Source organism: Lagenorhynchus albirostris, chromosome 4 (genome assembly GCF_949774975.1).
Source record: "Lagenorhynchus albirostris chromosome 4, mLagAlb1.1, whole genome shotgun sequence".
NCBI classification, from domain to species: Eukaryota; Metazoa; Chordata; class Mammalia; order Artiodactyla; family Delphinidae; genus Lagenorhynchus; species Lagenorhynchus albirostris.
In genome coordinates, this window is record NC_083098.1 from 22,054,728 (window position 1) to 22,082,095 (window position 27,368).

The following is a 27,368-nucleotide window of genomic DNA, read 5'->3' on the forward strand; positions in this document are numbered from 1 at the left end:
GAGACGGGAGAGGGACCCTCCTGTTCTGTGTGAACAGCAGCTGCAGAGGAGACATCCTTGCTGCGCCTTCTCCTCCCACCAGGCTGGTGGAGACTCGAGAGATGATAGGTGGGGAGTGGCCTTTCCCTCCCTGGGATGAGGCTCTGGTCTGTGGGCAGCTGGGGATGAGGGAGTAGGGAGAGGGGGGAGGGGGACCGCTGTCCCTTCCCCACCCTTCTCTGTGCACTGCAGGGGCCTCAACCGGCAGGTTGGTAGGACCTGGAAAAAGCTTACCTCTGTTGCTGCCTCAGGCATTCGCAGAAGCTCCATTAATAGCTCTGGTACCTTCTGGCCATCCACTCTCAGAAAAGACAATGAGATTATGTGTGTCAAAGTGCAAAAAGAAATCTAAGCGCATTTACAACATTCCTCTCACCTCCCTTCTATCCTCCTGAAGATTCTTTGCTTGTTCCTTGGCTACCAGGCTTTGGGAATGCTGAGTGGAGGTGCCACACTGAAGGAACCAAGGTAGAGGATAGAGCCCTCTCCCTAGGAGAGAGCACAAGAAGGAAAATTTAGGAAGGAGGGGGGGGGGGTGGGAGGAAATAAACAAGTCAAACACGAGAGGATATTTGTCTTTCTCTGTCTGATTTACAGATTATATTCCATTAAAAGTTATTACAAAATAATGGCTGTATTTCCCTGTGCTGTGCAATATATCTTTGTTGCTTACATATTTTATATATAGTAGTTTGTGTCTCTTAATCCCATGTGCCTATGTTGTCCCTCCCCTCTTCCCTCTCCTCACTGGTAACCACTATTTATTTTCTATATCTGTGATTCTATTTCTGTTCTGCATATACATTTGTTTGTATTTTTTTGGATTCCACATATGTTTTACAATCTTTCTCTAAGGAGGCTGTTTCTCCACACTGCAGTGAATTAGGACATTGCCTTAAATGAAAGGAGGAAATAAATTACAGCATGAGTACATGGGCTCATGGGCGCATATGGATGACAGCTTTCTTCAGCTGTGATGCTTGGAATAGTAATTCTATGCACTTAGCACTTAGTTCTTAGTATACTTCAGATGGAGTTTGGAAAAGACAATGCCCATCTTCTATCCAGAGATTTGCAACACACATGAACTTTTTTCTTTTTTTTTAATATTTATTTATTTCGGCTGTGAAGGGTCTTAGTTGCGGCATGTTGGATCTTTGTTGTGGCATGCGGGATCTTTAGTTGGGGCACGCTGGCTCTTAGTTGCGGCCTGTGGACACTTAGTTGCGGCATGCATGTGGGATCTAGTTCCCTGACCAGGGATCGAACCCGGGCCCCCTGCATTGGGAGCACAGAGTCTTACCCACTGGACCATGAGGGAAGTCCCACACACAAACCTTTTATAATTCTGCAGTAACCACAGGTATTCAACTCAACTAGAAATCCCATTGAACTCACTTTGGGAAACGGTCTGATCCAGGAGGGACTAGACTGGTTTGTGTTGACATTGAATATATTTGAGTGAATTGAAAACCAGAATCTGTAACCAGAGTCAGAAAAAAAAAAAAAAAATCTCTAAAAAAAAACCTAAATTGTGTTACTTAGAAGATTTGCTGGATGATACTTCGCTTTTCCTTCTAACAGCTCTTTGAGTTTTTATCTGAGTTTTATTGTGATTACTTTAAGAGCGTGCTAGGTACCTTGAAAGGCTTTTTTCCCAGCCTCTGTGCTCTCCTGCTGGTTAGATGCCTCTTCCTCTAACTCAACAGCCCCAGGGGGATTTTCCCATTTTTCAAGATGCCTGTTCCTTCTTTCTTGCGTTCTTTACCCAGAGTTTGTTTTGAACGGGTTCTCGCTCCTTCTTTCTTACGTGTTACTGAAACCATGCAACCCAGATTGGGACTTGAACTCACTGTATTTTTTGTTGTTGTTGAATTTTGTTTTTTAAACTTTATATTTTAGGACTTTTTAAAAAAAATTATTTATTTATTTATTTATTTATTTTTGGCTGTGTTGGGTCTTCGTTTCTGTGCGAGGGCTTTCTCTAGTTGCAGCAAGTGGGGGCCACTCTTCATCGCGGGGTGCGGGCCTCTCACTGTCGCGGCCTCTCTTGTTGCGGAGCACAGGCTCCAGACGCGCAGGCTCAGCAGTTGTGGCTCACGGGCCCAGTTGCTCCATGGCATGTGGGATCTTCCCAGACCAGGGCTCGAACCCGTGTCCCCTGCATTGGCAGGCAGATTCTCAACCACTGCGCCACCAGGGAAGCCCTGTTGTTGAATTTTATTTTATTTTTTTTATACAGCAAGTTCTTATTAGTTATCCATTTTACACATATTAGTGTATACATGTCAATCCCAATCTCCCAATTCATCCCACCCCCACCCCCACCCCTGCCGCTTTCCCCCCTTGGTGTCCATAAGTTTGTTCTCTACATCTGTGTCTCTATTGAACCCACTGTCTTTTAATTGTGATCACACACCTGGTCTCAGGACTTAATGAACCTCAGGTTCTTTATGTCTTGTCGCAGAAAGAATTCAGTGAGAGACAAAGTAAGAAGTGGATTTATTTAGAGAGAAATACACTCCATAGACAGAGTGTGGGCCATCTCAGAAGGTGAGAGGCCCCGAAACATAGGGTGGTTAGTTTTTACAGGCGGGGTAATTCCATAAGCTAACGAGTGGGAAGATTATTCCAACTCTATTGGGGAAGGCGTGGGGATTTCCAGGAATTGGGCCACTGCCCACTTTTTTTTGGCCTTTTATGGTCAGCCTCAGAACTGTCATGGCACTGGTAGGTGTGTCATTTCGCATATGCTAATGTATTACAATGAGTGTATAATGAGGCTCAAGGTCTACTGGAAGTCGAATCTTCCGTCATCTTGGACCTAGTTGGTTCTAACCAATTTTTGTCATAGGCTATGTCTTTTAAAGGTTGTGCCCTGCCCCCTTCCCTCCTGTTTCATTATCTTGGCCTCAGGCCAATTCCAATCCACTGTGGCACTCTGCTCTGGCTTCTGGTGCCCAGCTTGGGCAGTGCCACCGTCTTCTTTAAGTTTATGGAGGGAATTTGAAATTCACTGAGGTCTCTGAGCTGTGGAATGAAGGAAGCGGTAACAGAAGGAACTAAAGCTTTCTCGGAGAAACACTGCTGAACATCCAGATAGGTCCACTGGGTCTGTGGATCACAGTTTGGGTCAACTTGAGGGCACTGGAGCCACTCTGTCTTCTGAAATACACTCTGTACCCTTGTAGAATGAAAGACTGAAAGCTGCCAGGGAGTCTCAGAGCTGGAAGGGCTGCAGGGAGCAGTCAGATTCCTGACTTAGAACCCAATTCACATTCACCACAGGGCAAGACATGTATTCAGAGGTGTTTTTCCCAGTTCCTCTTATTCTCTCTCTTTTTTAAAATTAATCCCTTCCTTCCGCTTAATATCTATTTATGTTTTCCTCACAAGACCACTGTATAAAATCATAGGCTTAAAGAGAGGAAATCAAAGCTTTGGAAACTCTGTGGCTGGGTCGCAACAAAGACTCTCCTTGATCAAACTCTAGTCAGTCTCCTCTGAGACAGCTTCTCGACTAAACCCCAAACTTGGTCTATAAAAATGCAGACTGCCCCCCAAACCCACACCCCACCCTGCCCCCTGGCCCACACCCACTATGAGACTTGAACAGACACTGGCTTAGTTTCCAGCAGCTCAAGACCACATCCCGAGGGTAACTCCAGCTCCCCCTTAAAATTGCTGCTTGAAAAAGCTCAGTGTTGCCAGGAGAATTTACTGTCTGTTCCAGCCCAAAGTGGGAATAGGGCGGTAGGCTGCTGAGCCCTCCCACTGAGCAGTTACTTTAGAAAGCTTGCAATTATAAATGCTTTCTCTGCCCCTTTGAGACACGAATCTCCTACCACTCAGAATTGACTTTTCAAGGACCTGAGGGCTGTCTCTTTGAGATGCAAACATTCAAGGAGATAAGGTCACAGTCTGCTCCCGGGCTCCTGGCTATCTTTCCTAACTGATATCACGGCCTCCTGGAGAAGTTTGTTCCTCCTCTGTGTAAGCACCAATAGACAGCCCCAGATGGCCTAGTCATGTGGACCAACCCCCTTCCCAGCCCCCAGTGCATTTCCTGAGCACACGTCAGTCTGGAAAGGTCTCCAGCCTTTTGTTTCAGCCAAGTTGAAGTCAGTTCACACTGGACTCTTTTCCCTATTGCAATAGTTACTATTGAATAAAATCTACCCTTACTGCTCTAACTAGATTCCAGCTTTGTTTATCCTTGACGGTCAGGGTGTTGTTGGCATTCAGCTTCTCCTGACCTCCATGTGCCCTTGACTTGTTATCATTCCTCCCAGGTTTTCATCTTTCTTTTTCACTGAATATTGGAAGAGCAATGGTCAGATTCTCCTGGCAGAGGATAAATCTGGTTAAGAGGATGAATCTGAAGCATAATAGAGGGTGTGTGATAGACCTTGGCTAGATTATAATCATTAGCATATTATCTGATTTCTTTCTGAATGATTGACTCAAATGTTGGGTAGGACAATAAAAATTCATTTTCTCTTTGCTGTTTCTTTTCTCCTTTCCTCAACCTTTTCTGTTCTTCCTGCTTATCCTTTTTGTAACAGGGTGTAACCAAAATATTACACTGGAGGTCTTAAATTATAGTTGATGTATGACATGAAATGCATTTTCCCGAGATAGCTCTGTTATCTAAAAAACTGCATTTATGTTTTGGTGACACAACCAAGCCAAAGATCAGGAGAAGGTAGGCTTTACTAATTGCAACAGGTAAGAAGAACCCCGGGGATATTTTCCAAATCAGTGTCTCTCCGAATAGCAAAATTCGGGAAGTTTTAAGCTAAGGGGGTACATGCATATTAATGAAAGGGCTTGTCAGTTGACGGAGTCCAGGCATTCGTTGACTGAAGTTATGAGGGTCAGAAAAGGTCAATTTTGGGCTTCCCTGGTGGTGCAGTGGTTAAGAATCTGACTGCTAAATCAGGGGACGAGGGTTCGAGCCCTGCTCTGGGAAGATCCTACGTGCCGTGGAGCAACTAAGCCCGTGCACCACAACTACTGAGCCTGCGCTCTAGAGCCCACGAGCCACAACTACTGAGCCCACGTGCTACATCTACTGAAGCCTACGTGCTCTAGAGCCTGTGCTCGGCAACAAGAGAAGCCACTGCAATGAGAAAGCCTGCGCACCGCAACTAGAGAAAGCCCGTGCACAGCAAGGAAGACGCAAAACAGCCAAAAATAATAAATTAAAATAAATAAATTTAAAAAAAAAAAGGAAATGCCAATGTCATCATCCCTTAGGTTCCAGCTGTCCTGGTGGTTGAGCACTTCAGGCTAATCTTTACCATTGCAACAGAACTGGGAGTCTTTACAACTGATATATTATCTTTACTATTGTTACTTGTCTTGCCTGATAACAGTCCTTTGTTTCTGCATTCTTTTGTTCCCTTAAGATGTTAATAACTGAGACCTTTTCAAGGGCAAGCCTTGTGCCCAGGCCCAGATCACAAAATGGCTTAGGCCAAAAATGCCTTCTCTTCTGTTGAGAAAGCCATGCCTGGTTCTCTTTCTCCAGGGACCCCCTACCCTATCTGCTTACATCTCTACTTAGCTAGAGTAAACCTTCTGAGCTCTAACCATCCCCTTTCCATGCCAGTTCAGGAGAATTGAAGGAAGGCCCAGGGTAGGATATTCCAAGGTCACTGCTCCACTCGAGTGTCAGTGTGACAGCTGATATTGTCAATTGAGGCCAGAAGTGATTTAGTGAGAACCAGAACATGGGTGGGATGACTTGACTGGACGTCTTGCCTGCCCTAATGTGGCCCCTTGCAGAAGGGAAAGCCCAGAGTTATCATTGAGAAGCTGGAGGGGTTGGGTGAGTATCCTGTCACCCATCTGCAATTCAGTTTAGTGATTGTGGATCTCCCAGATTTCTCTGTCTATACCAACATGCCCATTCACCACTGTGGTTGTCAAGGATAAGCTACCAGGGACTTCCCTGGTGGTGCAGTGGTTAAGAATTCGCCTGCCAATGCAGAGGACACGGGTTCGAGCCCTGGTCCACGAAGATCCCACATGCCGCGGAGCAACTAAGCCTGTGAGCCACAACTACTGAGCCCCCACGCCACGACTACTGAAGCCCGCGCGCCTAGAGCCTGTGCTCCACAACAAGAGAAGCCATTGCAATGAGAAGCCCGTGCACTGCAAGGTAGTCCCCGCTAGCCGCAACTAGAGAAAGCCCACGCGCATCAGTGAAGACCCAACCCAGCCCCAAAACAAATAAATAAATTTAAAAGAAAAAGTGACTATAAAAAAAAAAAAGGGATAAACTACAAGATGGGCATCTCTACCAACCAGACCAGCAAAACAGAGACTGAGGAGTGTAACACCAATCACAAAATCCAAACTTCCATGTGGGACAACATTCTTCAACCACAAACCCTAAGTACCTCCAGGAAATATTGTAGGACATTTAAAGAAGTGTATAGTAAACACTTGGTAAGTGTTAACTATGTTACAGGCACTGTGTTAAACACTTTATAAACATTATCTCATTTAATCCTCTCAAGATCCTGTGTGGGTAGGTTCTGTTACTACCGTTATTTATAAAGAAGACGGACCTGGGAGAAGGTAAGTAATTTACCCAAGTGACAGAGCAAGGACTTGAACTCATGGTGTGATCCCTTCCCACCTCTCTGATTTTATACCCTTACCAGGTGGGCCCTCTCTCACTCTCTTTTTCAGAGCCCAGGTGGTCTCTTGGTCACCGCACTGAACTTCTGGCTCTTGCTCCTAAAGCCAAGTACACTCTCTTCTAGCCAAGTACACTCTCTTCTGAGACCTGAGCACATGCTGGTCCCTCGGCCTAGACTCATCTTCCCTCAGATAACACGTGGATTTCTCCCTCCCTTCACCCAGGTCTCAGTTCAAATATCAGCTTTTCGATAAGGTCTTCTTTAATTCTCCTATCTATAATGGCATCCCCAACACTTGCCAATTTTCTTTTTTTTTTTTTGCGGGACGCAGTCCTCTCACTGTTGTGGCCTCTCCCGTTGCGGAGCACAGGCTCTGGACGCGCAGGCTCAGTGGCCATGGCTCACGGGCCCAGCCGCTCCGCGGCATGTGGGATCTTCCCGGAGCACGAACCCGCGTCCCCTGCATCGGCACGCGGACTCTCAACCACTGCGCCACCAGGGAAGCCCTTAGAGATAATTTTTTCAGCCAGGACTTCTGCCCCCAACTCCACCCTGTGACTGGCAACTTAATATCTCCACTTGGCTGTCAGTCAGCTTCCTCAAACTCCCTGAGGTTCTACCCCAAAGGGAGCTCAGATCCCTCAGATCCTGCCTTACCCCAATGTGCTGTTCCTGCAGTCTTCCTCATTTCAGTTAATGGCAGCCCTATTCTTCTGATCCCTTGAAGAAAAACCTTAGAGTCACTTTTCACGTCTTTCCTTCTCTCACACTTCCTACCCAAACTGTCAGCAAATCGTACTCTCTACCTGCAGCAGATATCCTGGCTTCAACCACTTCTCACAGCCTCTACCCCTGCCTCTTGTCCTACTCACCTTTGCTTCTCACCTGGATTATTGCAAGAATCTCCTAACTGATCTCCCTGCTTCTGGCCCAAGTCTCTTTGTTCCCCCACAGAGCAGCCAAAGTGATCCTCTTAGAATATTAGTCAGATCACATCAGTCGTCTGCTCAAAACCCACCAATAGGCTTCTATCTCACTTCGTAAGAGCCAGAGCCCTCCCAGTGGGCCAGTATCTCTGCACTGTCTGGGCTTCCTTACCTTTCTGACCTCCTAGATAACTGGAATAAATAACTGCAATATCTGTTGGAAGAATGAATGAATTCACAGCAAGATCTGCTCCTTCATCTGTTTGTTATCTGTCTTTCTCCACCTGAATGTAAACACCATGAATGTAGAGACTTGCACGTAGTAGGTACCCAATAAATATTGATAAGATGAATGAACGTCTGACTATCTGAACTCAGACTATCTGACTATGAAGACATCCGCTTACCCCACTGTACACCACATCGTAGAACAGCTGGACTTTGGGGCTCTCTGGTTTTATGATACACTCCGAACCTTCCCCGCATCATCATTTTTCACTTCTCCCCAGCCATTTGACACTATATTACCCTGCTTTCCTCTCTTAAAAGAGATTTCACGGTGTTAAGTTTTCCTTCTATGCTAATGGTTACCAAACTCAGAATTTCAGGTTCCAGACCTGAATTTTCAAACAGCTGCTGTGATGAAACCTGGTCCTTGAGAACAAAGTAAAAAAACTCCTGCCATGTTCCAGCACACAGTGTGCACCCAATCAAGGTTAGTTCCCGTTCCTTTCTTAGGACACAGAAAAGGTGCACATCGGTTCCACTTTACGCTGGGGTGCAGATGCGGGAGGCGGGGGACCAGGAGTGGGGTGGCTCTTCAGCCAGCAGAACATCTCCATTTTATTTTATGCCTGCCCTGTAGGCTTCACCTCACTTGCATCAACCTGCAGAATGTGGAAGTGAAAAATCTGTCTCTGGCAACCCTGCCCCCGCTTAGGCACTCCTACTTCCTTCCTCTTCGCTGTAAGATTAGGTGCTCTTCCTCCCTGGACAGGAGCACACACACGTCTTTTGGGCATGTTCTTGAGTGTTTCAGCAGAAGCAGACTTCCAGCCACCTCCCGCTAGCTCCGTGATGCAAGTCACATCACTTTTTTCCTTTTGGTAAAAATCAGTTCCTCATCTGTAGAATGGGTACACTATTCACTCTATGTTGTGAGGTTCAAATTATATAATAGGATGCAGTAGTACTTTAAAGATATTAGGCATAGGGCTTCCCTGGTGGCGCAGTGGTTGAGAGTCCACCTGCCGATGCAGGGGACACGGGTTCGTGCCCCGGTCCGGGAAGATCCCACATGCCGCGGAGCGGCTAGGCCCATAAGCCATGGCCGCTGAGCCAGCACGTCCGGAGCCTGTGCTCTGCAACGAGAGAGGCCACGACAGTGAGAGGCCCACATAACGCAAAAAAAAAAAAAAAAAAAAAAAAAAGAGATTAGGCATATACACTTTTTATTTATATTGAAATAAAAGTATTCTATGAGAAAACAGAAAAGTGGTTGCCAGGGGTTGGGAGGCAGGTAAATAGGGAGAAGTTGGTAAAAGGGTACAAACCTTCAGCTATCAGGTGAATAAGGTCTCAGACTGTCATATAAAGCATGGTGACTGTAGTTGATAAAACTGTATTGTATAATTGAAATTTGCTAAGGAGGCAGAACTTAAATGCTCTCACCATAGGGGAAAAAGAAAAGAAAAGAAAAAAGACAAATATGTGAGGTGATGGATATGTTAGTTAACTAGATGGAGGTATTCTTTCATAACATATATATATATATATATATCATATCACCACAATGTACACTTGGACTAACAATTTTATATGTCAGTTATACCTCAATAAAGCTGAAATTTAAAACGTAATAAAATAAGAAAGTGTAGCCCTTATAGTCTATGAAATTCTTCTATAGTGTGTAAACTAGTCTTACCTCAGAAACACAAGTACAGGGCACAGTTGTTAAGAATCCGCCTGCCAATGCAGGGGACACAGGTTCGAACCCTGGTCCGGGAAGATCCCACATACTGCAGAGCAACTAAACCCGTGAGCCACAACTACTGAGCCCCCATGCCACAACTACTGAAGCCTGCATGCCTAGAGCCCGTGCTCCACAACAAGAGAAGCCACCGCAATGAGAAGCCCCTGCACCACAATGAAGAGTAGCCCCCGCTCGCTGCAACTAGAGAAAGCCCACGCGCAACAAAGACACAATGCAGCCAAAAATAAATAAATAAAATTTTAAAAAAAAGAAAGAAACTATGAGATTAAAAAAAAGAAACACAAGTATATGCCTCTTGGAGTAAAAAGTTGCATTGCTTCCTCCACCTTGAGCCCTCCAAAGAGCATTTACTGTAATTCGAGACTTTTCCCCCCAGTATTTCTAGGACCTTTATAGAGAAAGAGGAAAGAGTAGATTTTTTTCCAATTTGAGGCCTGTTCTGAATTTTCTTCTCACAGCTCAATCTTGCTTCCATTAATTTTTAAAAGTTTTGTGGTTGTTACCAGTAAGACATAATAAAATATTTTTAAAAGATTTAATTTAAAGAAAAAAAACACCATGCATTAGTTTCCTATGGCTGCTGTAACAAACCATCACGAACTTGGCGCCTGAACATGTCACACGTTTAGTGTGGTAGTTCTCATAGTTCTGGAGGCCAGAAGTTCAGTATCAGTTTCTCTGGGCTAAAGTGAAGGTACCACAGGGCTGTGCTCCCTCTGGAGTCTCTAGGGGAGAGAATGTTTCCTTGCCTTTTGCAGTTTTTTGGTGGCTGCTGGCATTTCTTGGTCCATGGCCTCTTCCTTGTTCTTCAAAGCCAGCAATTTAACATCTTCAAATCTTGCTTTTGTCATCATCACATCTCCTAGTTTCTCTTCTCTGTCAAATCTTCCTCTGCCTCCCTCTCAGAACGACACTTGTGATTGCATTTACAGCCCACCTGAATGTTCCAGGATAATCTCTCCATCACAAGATATTAAATTTAATCACATCTACAAAAGCCCCTTCCTCTATAATATTCACAGAATACAGGGATTATGACCTGGATTATCTTTGGGGTCATTATTCAGCCTACCACAGAAAGGATGCCTTTTTTTTTTTTAAGTCTAGAACTTTTAAATCAACTAGAAAACTTTTGTAAATCAACTATACTGCAATTTTTTTAAAAAAGTTCAAAAAATTTTGTGCTAAATAATAATAGTAATACTTATATAGTGCATTCTGTGTGCTGGACATGTTTTAAGTGTGTGTGTGTGTGTGTGTGTGTGTGTGTGTGTGTGTAACCATTTTTTTCTCACCTTAAAGATTTTTGACTCAGTCCTTTTTTTTTTGGCTGCGTTGGGTCTTTGTTGCTGCATGCAGGCTTTTTTCTAGTTGCATCGATCGGGGGTTACTAACAAAGCCCGTGTGCTACAACTACTGAGCCTGTGCTCTAGAGCCCAAGAGCCACAACTACCGAAGCCTGCGTACCTAGACCCACGCTCTGCAACAAGAGAAGCCACGGCAATGAGAAGCCCACACACTGCAACAGAGTAGCCCCAGCTCGTCGCAGTGCAAGAGACCCTTTGGCCCACCTACGTCATCCACTTAATTTTCTGCTAGTAAAAGAATTTAGTTATTCCAGTAATAGCAGTGAAATATTATTAGAGCAACTGAGAGGGAAAGGAGAGGTGGAAGGATTGTCTGTCCATTTGTGTTTACAATAGAAGTAGAATCATTTAAATTTGAAATGCCCTGTCTACCTACCTTAAAGTATATTTACAGGGAAGTTATAAGCAAAAAAAAAGTTGATGCAACTGTTTAACAAACCTCAGTTAATTAGATGACCAACAATAAACTATGTGGATAGCAATGAAGCTAAACTAATGGGACTTGGTAGCTACATGAACGAAAAAGTGTCATAATAGAAAATACAGCCATCTCAGAATAACACTGATGATAAGACGTGCTTCCTGAAAGCATCAGGAATTCCAACCCACACTTATGGGGGTGCATGAGCAAGAGGAAATTTGATACGTTAACAAGTATTATGTAGCAAGCAGTCTACTGAATTACAGTCCTTAGTGCACTGTAGACTATGCTAATTTTCACTACGAACACTGATTTTATGAATACTTGGAGGCTTACTGTAACTAGGAAGTCTTGATAATAATAATGATGAAAACACATTTTTGAGCCCTTCCTATGTGGCAAGCACTGTGCTAAATACCACAGTGCATTAATAGGAATTATGAATCTGAAGCACAGTGAAGTTAAGTAACTTACTTCAAGTTACACAGCTGAAAAATAGTGGAACTGGTAAAGGAACGCAGGCAGCCCTTATGGATAAAAATGAAAGGCTATGCAACAATTTGGAACAATCTTCGAGAATCGTTGTTTTGGACATTTAGACCACTGCTTCTTCCAGAGTTGATATTAAAACCATAAGCACTTTTTCTGACCTCTACTCAAGTGACTTTAGAATTAGATTATAATTACTCATTTACTCATAGATTTCCTCCATTAAATTGTCAGCTCCTGGAGATCAGAGAACTCATCTTGTTCCTTTTGTTTTCTAAGGCCCTTGCAAAAGGTCTCGCACCGAGGAGTGGCTCAATACATGTCACACTCTTCCTTTAATTGTTTCACATAGTAGAGCTGACCACTATATTTTACTTCTCTGCTGATCACAACATTTTATTTTAGTAAATATGTATTCAACCCTCTAGCCACGTGTCACCCTCAGGCATGGTGATAGAGTGCTGGTAAACTTACACACGATGCCTGCCCTCAACGAGTTTGCATCTAGTGGGGGAGACAGACGCTGAAGGAGCCATTAATATGATACAGTGATAAGAAAGGTAGGAATGCCATCTAAGCATACGGTAAAGGGGTGGATTCTAAAGAAAGGTCAAGAGAGACTTGGGAAGTGTTTATGGTTGAACGCTGAAAGCTGAGTGGTGGTGAAGTCAGATGGAAGAGGGATGGAGTGGTGGAGAGGTTAGAGAGAGTGTCCTAGGTGGGAGACAGTGTGTTGGAGGTGCACACATAAGAAGCACAAAACTAATACAACTTCATCAAGTTCTTCAGCTTCGGCACAAGAGGGAGAAAGGCCACGGAGAGGCTGGGGGATTAGGGAAGGGCCAGCTTTGAGAGGGACATGTGTTAAGAGTAGGACTTTGTCCCAAGGCACTAGGAAAGCACTGGGGGATATTAAACAAGGTTAGCGTCTTGATAGGATTTACATCCAAAATCATTTCACTTGCTGCCATGCAGAGAATGGCTTGTAAGAAGCAAAATGGAAGGCAGGGAGACCAGTTAGAAGTTATCGCAGAGGTCCAGGTGATGGAGCATGGTGATGGCAAGGATGGAGAGGAGCTTCAGAAGCAAATGCCTAGGCAACCGAGAAGGTCAACCAAGCTCCTAATTAAAGTATTAGAGCAAGACTTTCTCCAACTGCCTCATTATTCTTACTTTCTGTGATCTTTGAGAGAAAAGAGTATTGGCTTAGTATTCTTCGGATTCTAAACGTCATCCTTAAGGTCAAGGGAGCAGCTTCATCTCCACAGTGAAGATGAACTGTCAGCTGTGGGTTGGGGGGTGACTGAGGGCTGAACATGGTAGTTTTCAACCAGAGCCGTGCATCCAAATCCCCTGTAGAGCCCAGGCTCCCATCCCAGGTCTACTGGCTCACACTCTCTAGGTTTTTTTTTTTTTTTTTTTTAATGAAGTATAGTTGACTCACAATATTATATTCATTTCAGAGGTGCTTTAGATACCCTTTGATTAAGAATTTTGTGTCTAGGGTGGGAAGTACTGAGGGTCTGAACAGGGCTTTTCAGAAAGTACTGATGTGGGAATTAACAAGAAAGTATAATTTCCAGGACTCGGCAACCAATTGCATGCGACACACAAAAAAGGGGGGCTCCATCGTTAAGGATATTTGCAATCGTCCTGCAGGCCCACTACAACCTGGGCAGTGCTTTTATGAGGGCTGGATAAAGCCACCCCTCTGGGCACCAGGCTGGCTTGCAGCCCCCATAGGACAGGTTCTCCTGTCCAGTCAACAGTCGTATGTGGCTGTCCTGATTTCCCACCTGGAGACTGGAGACCTCGGTGGCATAGGAGGTGGGCTGGTGAGCAAAGAGGCTGGGAGGTTCAGTCTGGGTCATGGTGTGCCTGAGTGGTAGTAGAATATCCACCTACCTGCAGGTATAGCTGGGAAGTGAAGATGGGGGCTACTGCCTATTTAAGACCAAAGATGATGCTGAGAGCTATTAGCATAGTGCAAAGGCCAAAGGCCAGACATTGATATTGTAAGGTCGGATCTTAACAAATGGCACCGCGAAACAGAGGAAAGCTTCAAGTGAGCTTCATTAGGGAGCGCTCCCGGGCGAGGTTCACTGGTCCGAGAGAAAGGGGCCAGAGAAGTCGCACCCGGGCAAGTTGGGCAAGATTTTATAGGGGAAGAAGGGAAAGGGGTGTGGTGAATCTGGGAGGGCGCAGGGTATTCCTTATTTGGTGGTCTTCTCGGGTATCCTGGGGGACCGTTGGTCCTGCCCCTGGAAAGGCGGGAAGGCTGGGCTGGGTTCAAAGTCCCCAGGTCAGTTCCTGGAACTGGGTGGTCCGCAATGTCTCCAGGGCAGTTTCTGGAACTGGGTGGACCGGAGAATTTCGGTCTGATGCAACCTGTGAATCTGATTGTGTTCCCCTGCCTCCGGCCAGTTGGCCTTACAGATATTGGCAAAGGGAAGATTGTAGATAGAAATAGGGTTCCCTATTACTTAAGTGTAACTGGTGGCAGCTAAATGCACTGGGAATAAACAATCACTTGGGTAGTAACCAATAATAGAACAGAATTTCCTCCCCCAAACTTAAAAGTTAATTTCCTGAAACTTAGCCTAAAAATGATATAGAAAGAAATTCTGTGGTTGGGTAACTTAAAGGCCTTAGGGGAAAAATAGGACAGAGGAACTGACCTTGTAGGAACTTACAAATGTCATGTTTTCTAAACTCAAACAATGGAGGGCACACTTACTAAACAGTCCACTGCTGACATTAAACATGGCCTAAATTAAAGGGCACAGGACAATTAATTGCCTGTAGAACCTCCTGCTTGCTAGACACTTTTTAGGATTTCTCCCCCACTTCATGGAGATGCTCATAAATTCATTTTGCATTATTGCAGATACTGTTTATTGGCATTTTAAGATATATTTGCTTTTTCCCTTGGTTTAGTTTCCTGCTCAGGTGTCCAGTCCTTGCTAATTGGGAGTTGTTTTCCCCTGCTTCCTGGAATAACTCGGATGTTTGTGAAGGAACATTTGCATAACTGAGGAGGTTATTTCTCAAACTCCTCTACTTAGTCACAGGGTCATAAACAATTCATCAGAAGAGCATTGCCACTGGTTCTGTTCAGTTCCTCCTAGAGGTTTCAGTTCTTTTCCTCTGCAGATAACAGCTAATAACGATCAACACTTGTTGATCAGTTCCCTGTGCCGAGTGCCGGGCTTGGTGTTTTATATACCTTGTGCTATGTACCCTTAACAATAACATTGTGAGGTGGCTAGTATTATATTTTTTTAATTTGTTGAAGTATAGTAGAGTTGATTTACAATGTTGTGTGAATTTCTGCTGCACAGGAAAGTGGCTCTTCTCCTCACAGTTGAACCCAACCCATTGTTCAAGGCACAGCTCGGTGCCGACTCTTCTAAGAAAGCGGCCTCTGTGGCCCCGGGCCAGGGGCTTCTCCCCTCCTTTCTCTACACTCCTGTGGGACTTGGCATCTCTCCCACATCACACACCCTCGTAACTTGTCTTAGACCCATCGCTTCAGGTGGTGAGCCTCGTCCTTGAGAAGACTTGAGTGAACAGCTTCCTTGCACTGTGTTCTCCATGGGCAGGTCCAGGCCAGTGCTGGGCCCAAAACTGGTTCTTGGAAATGACTTGTTGACTTAGGAGGGTGCCTTTCCTCTCCTGTCACACCTCCGTGCCTCGGTTATGAGGAGCCATTCAGAGGTAGGACACCAGGCTAGCTCAGCAGACCTTGTGTAAGCTTTCAATTAGGTCCCTCCATGGCGATTTTCTTTTGTTTTGTTTTTTTGGTGGTGTTTTTGGTTTGTTTTCTTTTTCTTATTTTACCCTCTGTTATGTTTCTTTTTAAATTTTTTCTTTATTTTTTCTTCTGCTATTTTTCTTCTGAGATTTAATGCTATATTAAATTAAAAAACATAGATTATCATAATTGTTGGATTTTGTTAAGAATTTCACCTTTATCTTACAAAGCATCCTACATTTTTTTTTTCCTATTTTAATGGTGTTTTTTTTTTGCCCTAAACTGAACATGAATGATGTTTTTCTAAACCTCATAACCAGAAGGGGAACGTTTGGAACAGGGCAAGATGGGTGATTAGTCAGCGTTTTACAGAGAAACAGAACTAACAGCATATGTTTTTATATATCTATGTCTATATATGAGAGAGGGAGAGAGAGAGAGATTGATTTTGAGGAATTGGCTCCCACAGTTCTGGAGGCTTGGAAAGACCAAAATCTGCAGAGGAGGCTGGCGGGCTGGAATCTCAGGGAAGAGTTGCAGTCCAAGTTCAAAGGCAGTCTGCTAGCAGAATTCCTTCTTGCTCTGGGGAGATCAGTCTTTGTTCTCTTAAGGCCTTCAAATGATTGGATGAGGCCCACTGACACAGATAATCTGCTTTGTTCAGACTCCATGGATTTAAATGTTAATCTCACCAAACAAACAAAAAAACAGCCTCACAGGAATATCCAAATAACGTTTGACCAATATCTGGGCACCACGGCCCAACCAAATTGACACCTAAAATGAACCGTCACAATGGGAGAAAGAGAGGAGAGGTATGACGTTTCCTTTCAAACAGGGAGCTTCACCCACCCCCTGCTGGATTGAGTAACAAATAGAAGCTTTAGTGAACAGGCTTCTTAGAAATATTTTCTTATGAGACTAGAAAACAAATAAACTGAGCTCTCTAAATGGGAGAAGGTCAAAAGGAAGAGATGCCGTTCAGATCCAGGCTGCTGATTTTTACAGGGAGATGAACAGATGGGAAGACTTCCTGGTGAGAACATAAGGCACCTCTCTTTGGGGAGCTGGAGACAGCTTTTGGAGGAGCCTCAGCGCCTCAGCCTGACTCGAGGCTCTTTCCAGACACCAGTGACCCCAGACCCAGCTAGTGGCCTCTTCTGCAGCCTGCATCTGCCCCCTAGCAGTCCCCTTAGAGAAGCAGGCTTTGGGCCGAGAGTGCCTCGCGCCCTGCAGAGCCCCAGCTGTCTCACCCCTGCCACTGAGAGGCAGTCCTGGTTTCCCCTCCTCCGCCCAAGCAGATCCTCTTCTGACGCATCGCTGCTAGTGGTTTTAGTAAATACTTGGACTTGCTTGTGTGCATCAAACAGTATAGCTCTAACATAGCTGTAGTTCAAAATCAGGTATCCCTTAATTGTTGAAAATGATGTCTCCTAGGGGGGAAAGTGGTGGGGAGGTGGGATGAATTGGGAGAGTGGGATTGACATGTATACACTAATATGTATAAAATAGATAACCAATAAGAACCTGCTGCCTAAAAAATAAAATTCAAAAAAAATCTTCTAACTATGCTGTCTATAAAGTAAATAACATTTTTTTCTGGTTTACTTCCATCACAAACACTTAGAGGTGTTCCTGAGAGAATAATCCAATCTGATTAGTAAAGAAAAACTAAGGCCTGTGAAATTCTTTGGAAAGGAATGCAATGTGACAACTATAAATTCCTTGGTTGAGAACAGGTAAGAATTTAAAAACTGATATTTTATATAAAACTATGTAAAAATAGTTCAACAATATATATATATTTTTTTGTGCGGTACGCGGGCCTCTCATTGTCGTGGCCTCTCCCGTTGCGGAGCACAGGCTCCTGACGCGCAGGCTCAGCGGCCATGGCTCACAGGCCCAGCCGCTCCGCGGCATGTGGGATCCTCCCGGACCGGGGCACGAACCCGTGTCCCCTGCATCGGCAGGCGGACTCTCAACCACTCTGCCACCAGGGAAGCCCCAACAATAAAATTTAACAAGCATTCCCCTCTGCTCCTTTCACAGTGCTGGTATTTTCCTTTGGTTTATGAGCCTCTTGTGTCCATCTGTGTCTCTGACTGCAATTTGTCAGTTCCTTTAACTTTTTTTTTTTCCCCATATAACCATCAATGATTTTATTTATGTTTTTGGAGGGGGATTGCACCACTTGAGGGTTCTTAGTTCCCAGACCAGGGATCAAACCTGTGTCCCTGCAGTGGAAGTGCAGAGGCCTAACCACTGGACGGCCAGGGAATTTCCACAATTCCTTTAACTCTTATTTTTCTATATTCTTCCACCAAAATTTTTCCGTATTCCCCCCAATTTTACCATTCATTCTTTCCTTTTCTTACTCTATTCTTTTCAGGCGACCTCATTCATTCTCATACATTTTCTGCACCCAGACTCACGTTTTGAATTGAATTCCAGCTTAAAATTTCCAAGTGCCTGTCAGACATCTGCATCTGAACGTCCCACAGCTGGCCCTAACACAACATGCCTAAACTTGAGCTTGTTATCTGACCTGTCAATCTGCTCCTTCTACTGTATTATTGATTTCAGTTAAGAATATTACCATCCAGGGGCTTCCCTGGTGGCCCAGTGGTTGAGAATCTGCCTGCTAATGCAGGGGACATGGGTTCGAGCCCTGGTCTGGGAGGATCTCACATGCCGCGGAGCGGCTGGGCCCGTGAGCCACAACTACTGAGCCTGCACGTCTGGAGCCTGTGCTCCGCAACGGGAGAGGCCGCGATAGTGAGAGGCCCGCGCACCGCGATGAAGAGTAGCCCCCGCTCACCACAACTAGAGAAAGCCTCGCACAGAAACGAAGACCCAACACAGCCAAAAATAAATAAATAAATAAACTCCTACCCCCAACATCTTCTTAAAAAAAAAAAAAAAGAATATTCCCATCCATGCTAGACTTCAAGCTGGAAAGTCTGGACTTATGTTTACTCATCCCTACCCTTTGCTCTCTTCCTAACCCCCTCCCTAGAGTCTGTTACGAAAGTCTACCATTTCTAACTTTGCAATGTGTTTTGAATTCCTTCCTTTTTGTTTTCTTTTATTCCTTTTCTGTCTTTTCTATCACTTTTCCCCTATTTAAAAAAATCATCTCAGACAGTATCATGTTATTAGTTCTAGTCTTTAACCAACTGCTTTCTTTTTTTTTTTTCATTGCTGCACGGGCTTTCTCTAGTTGCGGCGAGCGGGGGCTACTCTTCATTGCGGTGCGCAGGCTTCTCACTGCGGTGGCTTCTCTTGTTGTGGAGCGTGAGCTCTAGGCACGCGGGCTTCAGTAGTTGTGGCACGCAGGCTCAGTAGTTGTGGCGCGAGGGCTTAGTTGCTCCGTGGCATGTGGGATCTTCCCAGACCAGGGCTCGAACCCGTGTCCCCTGCATTGGCAGGCGAATTCTTAACCACTGCACCACCTAGGAAGTCCAAACCAACTGCTTTCTAAAATACACAGCTGAACCTGTTACTTCCTTTAACATTTTTTTTTTTTTAATGGCTTTCCATGGCCATGAGGGGACTGTGTAGATTGGCAAGAGATTCCATAGTCATTGCACTCTGGCTAGTCCTTTGCAGTTTATCTCCTATATTACCTATTATGCAACCCACAGTCTGACCGTTTGCCTATTTGACATTTTCCCAAAGTTCTTTATATAGTCTTATCTCTATGTCTTTGTTCATGCTGCTCCCTCTACCTGTAATATACAGAAAACCTGTAAGTGCCGTAAGGAATAAGGAAACAGGAGTGATCGCCATTGTCTGGTATCATCAGCAGAACATTTCCTTGAAGAGATGGATCTGCATTGGGGGATAATGTGGCATTTAATGTTGGATGTTCATGGTGGGGAGAGATACAGAAGATACTACATATCAGGGGGAGTTTGAAAATCTATTCTTTACCATTCTGTTTTGGATCTTTTAACTTTGGGCCAACTCCTTTATCTCACAGAACCTCAGTTTCACCTACTAAAACGGGGGAACAGAGAGCACCATTTCAGCTAAGAATAATAATACCCCTCTAGGATAGACACTGTGTTAGGCTCTCTGAAGGCTGATGCTAAGTGGAAAACAACAGAGCACAAAATCGGATAAGACCCTTGTCCCTACCACTGAGGAGATTTGTTATCCAAAACAACAGCTCAAACAACAGCACTCCTGAAGCTGTGAAGCCTACCAGCCTTCACTCTTAAAACACCAACCCTCTCCTTAGGTCACCCCGGAAAGTCTGCCTTTTCTGATTTCTTTTCCCCTTCAACACCATTTTGGTGTTCACTTGAACTTGATGGTCCTCCTTTGAAAATACTAGAGGCAGCCCCATGATTTCATTTGCCCCATTCAGACACTTAACAACTACCTTTTCTCTTGTTGGATGACAGATTTTGCATATTCCTCCAGGAATCTATTGTCTTAAAAAAACCCACTTGACTTCCATGTCATCTTAAGGTGAAAAGCTCATAGGATTGGTGTGGGTAAAAGGTCTTGAAACCATGGCGCCTGGTTACCGATGATCTGTGGACATCGGCAAGCTAACTCCTCCCTTTGCTATTTTTGGAGCAAAGACTCACTGTCAGTTCAGTAACACAGGAGAACTGCTTAAGGGCCAACCACAGGCACAGGGCAGAGCAGAATTTCCTACCAGTTGGGTGGTTACCAAGAATAATTCAGGACACTTGCTAAGCAAAGCCAGGCGTCATCTTCCTACACACTTCATTTCAGTATCAGCTGTTTCAGTTTCTAACACACAAAAGCAGGGGCAATGTATGGAAAGAGCACACTTGTTTGCCAGTTAGAGCACTTTTTGTTTTTCTGACCGTGGTTGGCTCAGTTCCCCTAATTTGATTCCGTTTGTGCAGACCATGCTTCACAGTGAGCAGGGGGCCCTGACCTTGCAGGGCCCCCCACATGGCTCTGGCTCCATGGCGGGACCTGGCCTCGTCTTCACCCCGAAGCTGCCATCCACTTGTTAAAAGGCGCGGTCCCCTCACAGGAAGCTAGTGCTATGGAGAGCCACATTTAGATGTAGGAAGCAGGGGTCCCAGGACCCTTTTAACACTTGCCTTATATTAATAATGTCTTTACATTTGTATCTGAAATATATGTTAAAAAGCACTTTTGAGTTGTGAAACCTGTTTGATCTCCATAAGAATCATGTTAACAGCAAGGATTATTATTTCCAGAGTCCACAAATGGAGAAACATGGTTGGCTGAATCTGCAGATGTGGAAGCAGCAGACACAGAGGGCAGACTGTACTTATAATTTACTTATTCTCTTCACTCTTCACTGTTTATCTTCCCTTTGCTTAAATCTAAATTCCACAGGGTGGGGATCTTCATTTTCTTCTCTGCTGTGTCCCCAAAGCCTAGACTAATGCCTGGCACAGAGTTGGCGCTCAATAAATATTTGTTGAATGAATGAACTGAGCCCCTTCAGTTCCAGGCTTCCTTTTTAGGCTCCACTTTGTAGTTTGGGAAAATTTTCATGAAGGAACAGAGATGCAGAGAAAAGCAGTGATGCTCTTAGCTGTGACTATTGGTTCTCCCAAAGGGAATTAGGTTTAATTTGTTCCTAGGGCTAAGAAATGAGATGTGATTAGTAAATGGAAAATTGGTCAGTGATGGACGTGTGGCCATCATTTTCTCCTCCTCATTCTTTCTTCCATGTAGTCAGTCCCACAGCTGCCTGGTTTTCACTCTGTCTTCTCGAGTCTTTGCAGGCTGAGCAGGCCGGGTAATGAGAGCCTGGGGTTGCCTGGTGATTTGGATTGAGTTGTGTCTAATTAGAACAGAATCAGCAGCCCTTACCCTTTATCCCCCAAAGAATGAGGAGATGCTGGGAAGCAACAATTGCATTCCCCAAGCAGTTCAGAAAGTTTAAGGCTGCTATTTCTTTCCAGGCCTTGCAGATAATAGGAAGTGGTTACGGGAAGTGAAGTTACTCTGGCTGACCTCACCTTTTCGGTTTAAATTTGTTCTCACTTGTCTTATTCACTTCATGCTCAATGGCTTTGAATTAAGCATAATTCTTTAGCTAAGCCCTTAATGGGTGGGGAGCCTGTTACAAAAGCTTTACTTCATGATTGAACTAAGTTCACACACAAACACATCCAGAGGCTGATGGAAAAACAGAAAACAAACCAAAAAGCAGATCTCTGCTTCTCTCCTGTGGCAGCTTTAGTCTACACAGAGTCCACTTCAGAAGGAAGTAAAGAATCATTCACTTTTGTTTCCCTATCTCCTCTCCGTCTACCCTCAAAGTCTCACTTCTGCTTCTTCCTCTCTGGCCTGGGTGGCCATTCATTTTTTTTTTTTTTTTTTTGAATTCATCTGGTTTTCGCTTGGAAGTAGTGTCTGGTTGTTATCAAACCAAATTGGTTTGCCCAACGTGCAACAAACCAAAATGCTGAGACGCTGAGATTTGCAGCAGAGAAAGGGTTTATTCACAAGGCTGCCAAGAGAGGAGATGGTGGAACAAATCTCAGATCCACCTCCTCAAAGGCGAGGGGCTTGAGATATTTATGGAATAAAGAAGCAGGGTGGTCTTAAGCATGGGGAAACGTAGGGGGAAATTGAGGCAATTGGTGTGCTATGCAGGTGTATCTGAATTATGTGCTTCTTTGTGGGATGGATGTTCATAAATGGGGGTGCTTAGCATGATCTGAGGGTGGAGTTTTTGAACCTCCGACATCAAAAGGTCATTCGTTGGACACCTGAGCAGGTCCAGTTTTATGGTCAGTGGTCCCAACCAGTGTTAACCAACTCCAGCTCACTAGATACAGCTGATTCCAAGATCCTGGAAAACAACCTGGGCAAACATCTTATTGTTTAGGCTATGAGAAGCTTGGAGGGTATGCAATTTGCAACAAAATAATGAAAGCGGGCTTGGTCAGTGAAGGCAGACTACAAGCAGAGGGTATTTTTTTTTTAATATAAATTTATTTATTTATTTATTTTTGGCTGAGTTGGGTCCTTGTTGCTGTGCGCGGGCTTCTCATTGGGTTGGCTTCTCTTGTTGTGGAGCATGGGCTCTAGGCACGTGAGCTTCAGTTAGCTGTGGCTCGTGGGCTCTAGAGCGCAGGCTTAGTAGTTGTGGTACTCGGGCTTAGGTGCTCCTTGGCATGTGAGATCTTCCTGGACCAGGGCTCGAACCCGTGTCCCCTGCATTGGCAGGCAGATTCTTAACCACTGCACCACCAGGGAAGCCCGCAGAGGGGTTTTTAACAAGCTGTAAGACAAGCTCAAGAATTTGTGTTAGTAATGAGTTTCTGTTCACCCTATGGGGCATGGTTTCAAAGTCACAAGCAGATAATAAAGGAATGAAGAGAAAGGATCTTTGAGGTCCAGATTTGCTCCTGGTAAGACTCACCACATGGTAGCAGAACACTATGTGTATCTTTTTTCTTTGCCTTATCAAGAATTCCCTTGTTTTATATATATGTGTGTATGTGTGTGTGTGTGTGTGTGTATATATATATATATATATATATATATATATATGTATGTATATTAGAATGAGGCAGGACCCAGAAATGAGGCAGACATATATCCTCTCACAAGAAGAGGGTGAAAGGGGAGAAAATCCCTCCTGCCATATAAATCTGAATGAAATTAATTCTTTAATTCTAGTGGGTAAGACCTTTCTTTAGGTAGCTAGAAGTGCTTGGAAAAGACAAAGTCATGTTTTGGAAGATAAATTGCCAAGTGGGGGAAAAAAAACAGGCTAAAAATAAAATGTGATGACAAAAATTAAAAATTGATCATGAATAGAAAAAATCTTTGTCATTCTGATGGGCAAAAAAGTGAAATTTTATTATTGTTTTAAACCGCATTTCTTGGAGGCTGAGCAGTTTTCCACGTTTGCTAATCTGTTGCATTTCTTCTCTTGTGGCATGTCTGATAAGTTTTAAAGGAGGCATTTGAAACCACCTAAGGACATCTTAAGAGGAATGTTTCAATAAATCTTAGTATATAATTAACAATTGCATTTTATGTGGCCATTACTGATTTTTTGTTTGTTTTGTTGTCCTTTTAGGACTGTAGGTGTACAGAATTTAGAGGTCTATATGCCTCAGTTAACAACAATCTATACTCATTCGTCCATGTAAGGCATTTTCTTTATTTTATTTAATCTTATTATTTCCCCCTTCATCTCTGTATTAGTTTCCTGTGGCTACTATAACAAATCAGCACAAATTTAATGGCCTAAAATAGTAGAGATTTATTCTCACAGTTCTGGAGGCCAGAAGTCCAAAATCACTATCATTAGGTTGAAATTAAGGCATCATCAGAGCCACATTCTCTACAGAAGCTTTAAGAGAGCCTCTTCCAGTTTCTGGTGGCTATCGGCCTTCCTTAGCTTATGGCCACATCACTCTGTTCTTCAAGGGCAGCATCTTCGAATCTCTCTCTGCTCTGTCTTTGTATTACCTCCTCCTTTGTGTGTGTCAAATCTCCCTCTGCCATAGAAAAACTTTCTGTTTCTTTTTTTTAAATTTATTTTTAATTTATATTTATTTTTGGCTGTGTTGGGTCTTCGTTGCTGCGCACGGGCTTCTCTAGTTGCGGTGAGCGGGGGCTACTCTTTGTTGCGGTGCGCGGGCTTCTCATTGTGGTGGCTTCTCTTGTTGTGGAGCACGGGCTCTAGGTGCGTGGGTTTCAGTAGTTGTGGCACACGGGCTCAGTAGTTGTGGCTCGTGGGCTCTAGGGCACAGGTTCAGTAGTTGTGGCGCATGGGCTTAGTTGCTCCACAGCATATGGGATCCTCCCGGACCAGGGCTCGAACCCGTGTCCCCTGCATTGGCAGGCGGATTTTTAACCACTGCACCAGCAGGGAAGTCCCTCTGTTTCTTATTTTCCCTGCTCTGAGAGAATCTGCAAGAAGCAGCACATTTTTTCGTTTTAATGGCTAAAGCAGGTTTTTGCTTTTTCTTTAATTGTAGTATAGTTAACTTACAATGTTGTGTTAGTTTCAAGTGTACAGCCAAGTGATTCAGTTAAACACACACACATAAATATATTCTTTTTCAGATTCTTTTCCATTATAGGTTATTACAAGATATTGAGTATAGTTCCCAGTGCTAAACAGTAGGTCCTGTTGTTTATCTATTTTATATATAACAGTGTGTAGATGTTAACCCCAAACTCCTAATTTATCTCCCCACCCCCTCCTGATATCCCCTTTGGTAACCATAAGATTGTTTTCTACCTCTGTGAGTCTATTTCTCTTTTGTAAATAAGTTCGTTTTTATCATTTTTTAAGATTCCACATACAAGTGATATCATATATTTGTCTTTCTCTGTCTGACTTATTTCACTTAGTATGATAGTTTCTAGGTTCATCCATGTTGCTGCACATGGCATTATTTCATTCTTTTTCATGGCTGAGTAATACTCCGGTGTGTGTGTATGTGTGTGTGTGTGTGTATCACATCTTCTTTATCCATTCCTCTGTCCATGTATATTTAGGTTGCTGCAGCACGTTTTTTGCACCCTGCAAAGCTGGCTGGGGGTAAGAAATAAATTAGCAGTATGGCAACAATTTAGTTTCAAGAAGAACTTAGGTCCTCCTCCTGCCAGAAAAATGTGGAGTCGATACAGAGTTCTCTCTGTGTGTAGCACTGCCTTCTAAAATTGGGGAAAATCACTGAAAAGACATCAGCATGAGATGAATGAGAAGCTGACCAAAAGAGTTCATCTGCATTAAAAGAAGAGCTTGTGCCTTTTGAAATCTTGAAACCTGGCCTGGTTGAGCAGTAGCTGCCCTCTCCTAATCCAGTTGACTTCTCCCATTTCACCATTTGGGGTAGCTGGCATTCCCTGATGTCTTGGGAATATGGCCAATCTTGGTCTGGTTCCATCCTACTGAAGATTCTCTGCAAGCAAGTTCTGGAAAACTTCAATTTCCTTATTCTAGTAAACAGTTTACTATCTGTGCTTTGATGTGTATATGAGACAATCCCTGTGTCAGTTGAACAGAGTTTGTGGGAAGGACAAGAGCTTGAAAAGCTTAACATTGACCTGTGTTCAGAAAATAACAAATCTAGGAAGAAGAGATTGCTTTCCACTTTGATGAAAGTCATAACGTCTGCCTCTAAGCATCTCTACCTCAGCTTAGAAAACTGTCACAATCTCTAAAAGTACATTTATCCTGACCTAAGACCTGAGACCTGGCGCAGGTTAAGAGGTATATAGAGTCCAATCATAGATGTTAACTCTCAGTAAGAATTGCCTAGAATAGCCGATTCTTATCAATATGAATAGCCTAGACAGACAAGAAGAGTATGAACATAATTCAGAATAAAATCAGGTGGAGGATGGAGTGAGTAGTAGAATCCAGGCAAGAGGTCAAAGAGGCAGAAAAATCCAAGAGAGGTGGGAACTTCCATCTACTCGAAGCAGGAGGCAGTGATAAGTATGGTAGGACTTGAATCCAAGTTCGTGGACTGCAGAGGATGAGTCCCTGTTGCGACATTGACTATGAGAGGAGCTTGGCTCCCCAGCAGAGACATTGACAGGTTTGCCTGCCTGTCTCCAGCCCTAGATCTGGTGTCCTGCCCAAACTTTCTGGCCAATGAGCAATCCCAGCCTGCAGACGTTGTCCTCTGCTCTCTTGCCGTGGGAGCTCCAGCAGGGTCTGCATTGAGGGTTACCAAGCTTAAGTCACCTATCATATCTGTCAGTTTTTAACCTGTCGTAATTAATTTATTCCCACCCCAAACACCTGCTCTGGATTCCACCCCATACTCCTGTTCTCCACCTACTCTGCTTCCCAAAGGTATTCCTTTAAGTAAGTACAAGGTTGTATTAGTTATCAACTCCGGCATAACAAATCATCCCCAAACATAGTGGCTTAAATGAATAACATTGTTTTGCTCACAAATCTGTGATCTCGCAAGGTTTGGCAAGAACAAGTCATCTTTGCTAGGCAGCTTGAAGACCGTGAGCTGGATTTGTCTGAAATCTTCGCTCACAGATGTCTGGTGCCTGGGCTGGGAAGATAAGAACAGCTGGGGCTAGGTCATCTGGGGCTCCCCAGGCATCGCCCTCTCTATCTCTATTCAGTCTTTCTACACGATGGCTTCAAGATAGCCCACCTTCATACATATCAGCTCAAGGCTTCCAAGTTGCATGTCCCCAAAGGGAAATCCCAGCAGAGGCTGTATTGCCTTTTACGACTTAATCTTGGAAGTCACGTAACATCCCTTCTTAGGCATCCAACCGGTTGAAGCAATTCCAGAGGTCCCAAAGTGTCGAAGTTCACATTGTAAGTAGAACTATGGGATTGGATATACATTGTTGTGGCCATCTTTGGAAAATACACTCTGCTATAAAAATCAAGATAGGTTCATGGAGCGGCCAGCATTTTAATTTTTCTTTTTTTAAATTTTAACGCATCCCTGTGAATTCCCTGGTGGTCCAGTGGTTAGGACTCTGTGCTTTCACTCCTGAAGGCCCGGGTTCAATCCCTGGTCGGGGAACTAAGATCCCACAAGCCGTGTGGCCTGGGAAACAAACAAACACAAAAGGATCCGTATGTATACCAAAGAGTGGAACAGGTTAGAAGCAGTTACTTCTACTAAAAAAACACGCAGTAGTACTTTTACTACTAAATTTTGAAATGTAGCTTTCATAACTTGCCACCGGAGAGCAGATGGACAGGGTAGTCGGTCATTAAAGGAGGTTTTAAATGGAGGGCT

The 27,368-nt window shown here is 44.1% G+C and overlaps 1 protein-coding gene across 1 annotated transcript in view; it reads right to left on the reverse strand.

Annotated features, from left to right (window-relative positions):
* Positions 1-392: 392 nt before the first annotated feature.
* The window catches only part of RNF150 (ring finger protein 150), a 286,828-nt gene continuing 259,852 nt past the window's right edge, over positions 393-27,368 (reverse strand). The window contains exon 8 of the transcript XR_009540245.1: positions 393-528. The gene's annotated coding sequence lies outside the window, so the exon portion shown is untranslated. The remainder of the gene's footprint in view (positions 529-27,368) is intronic.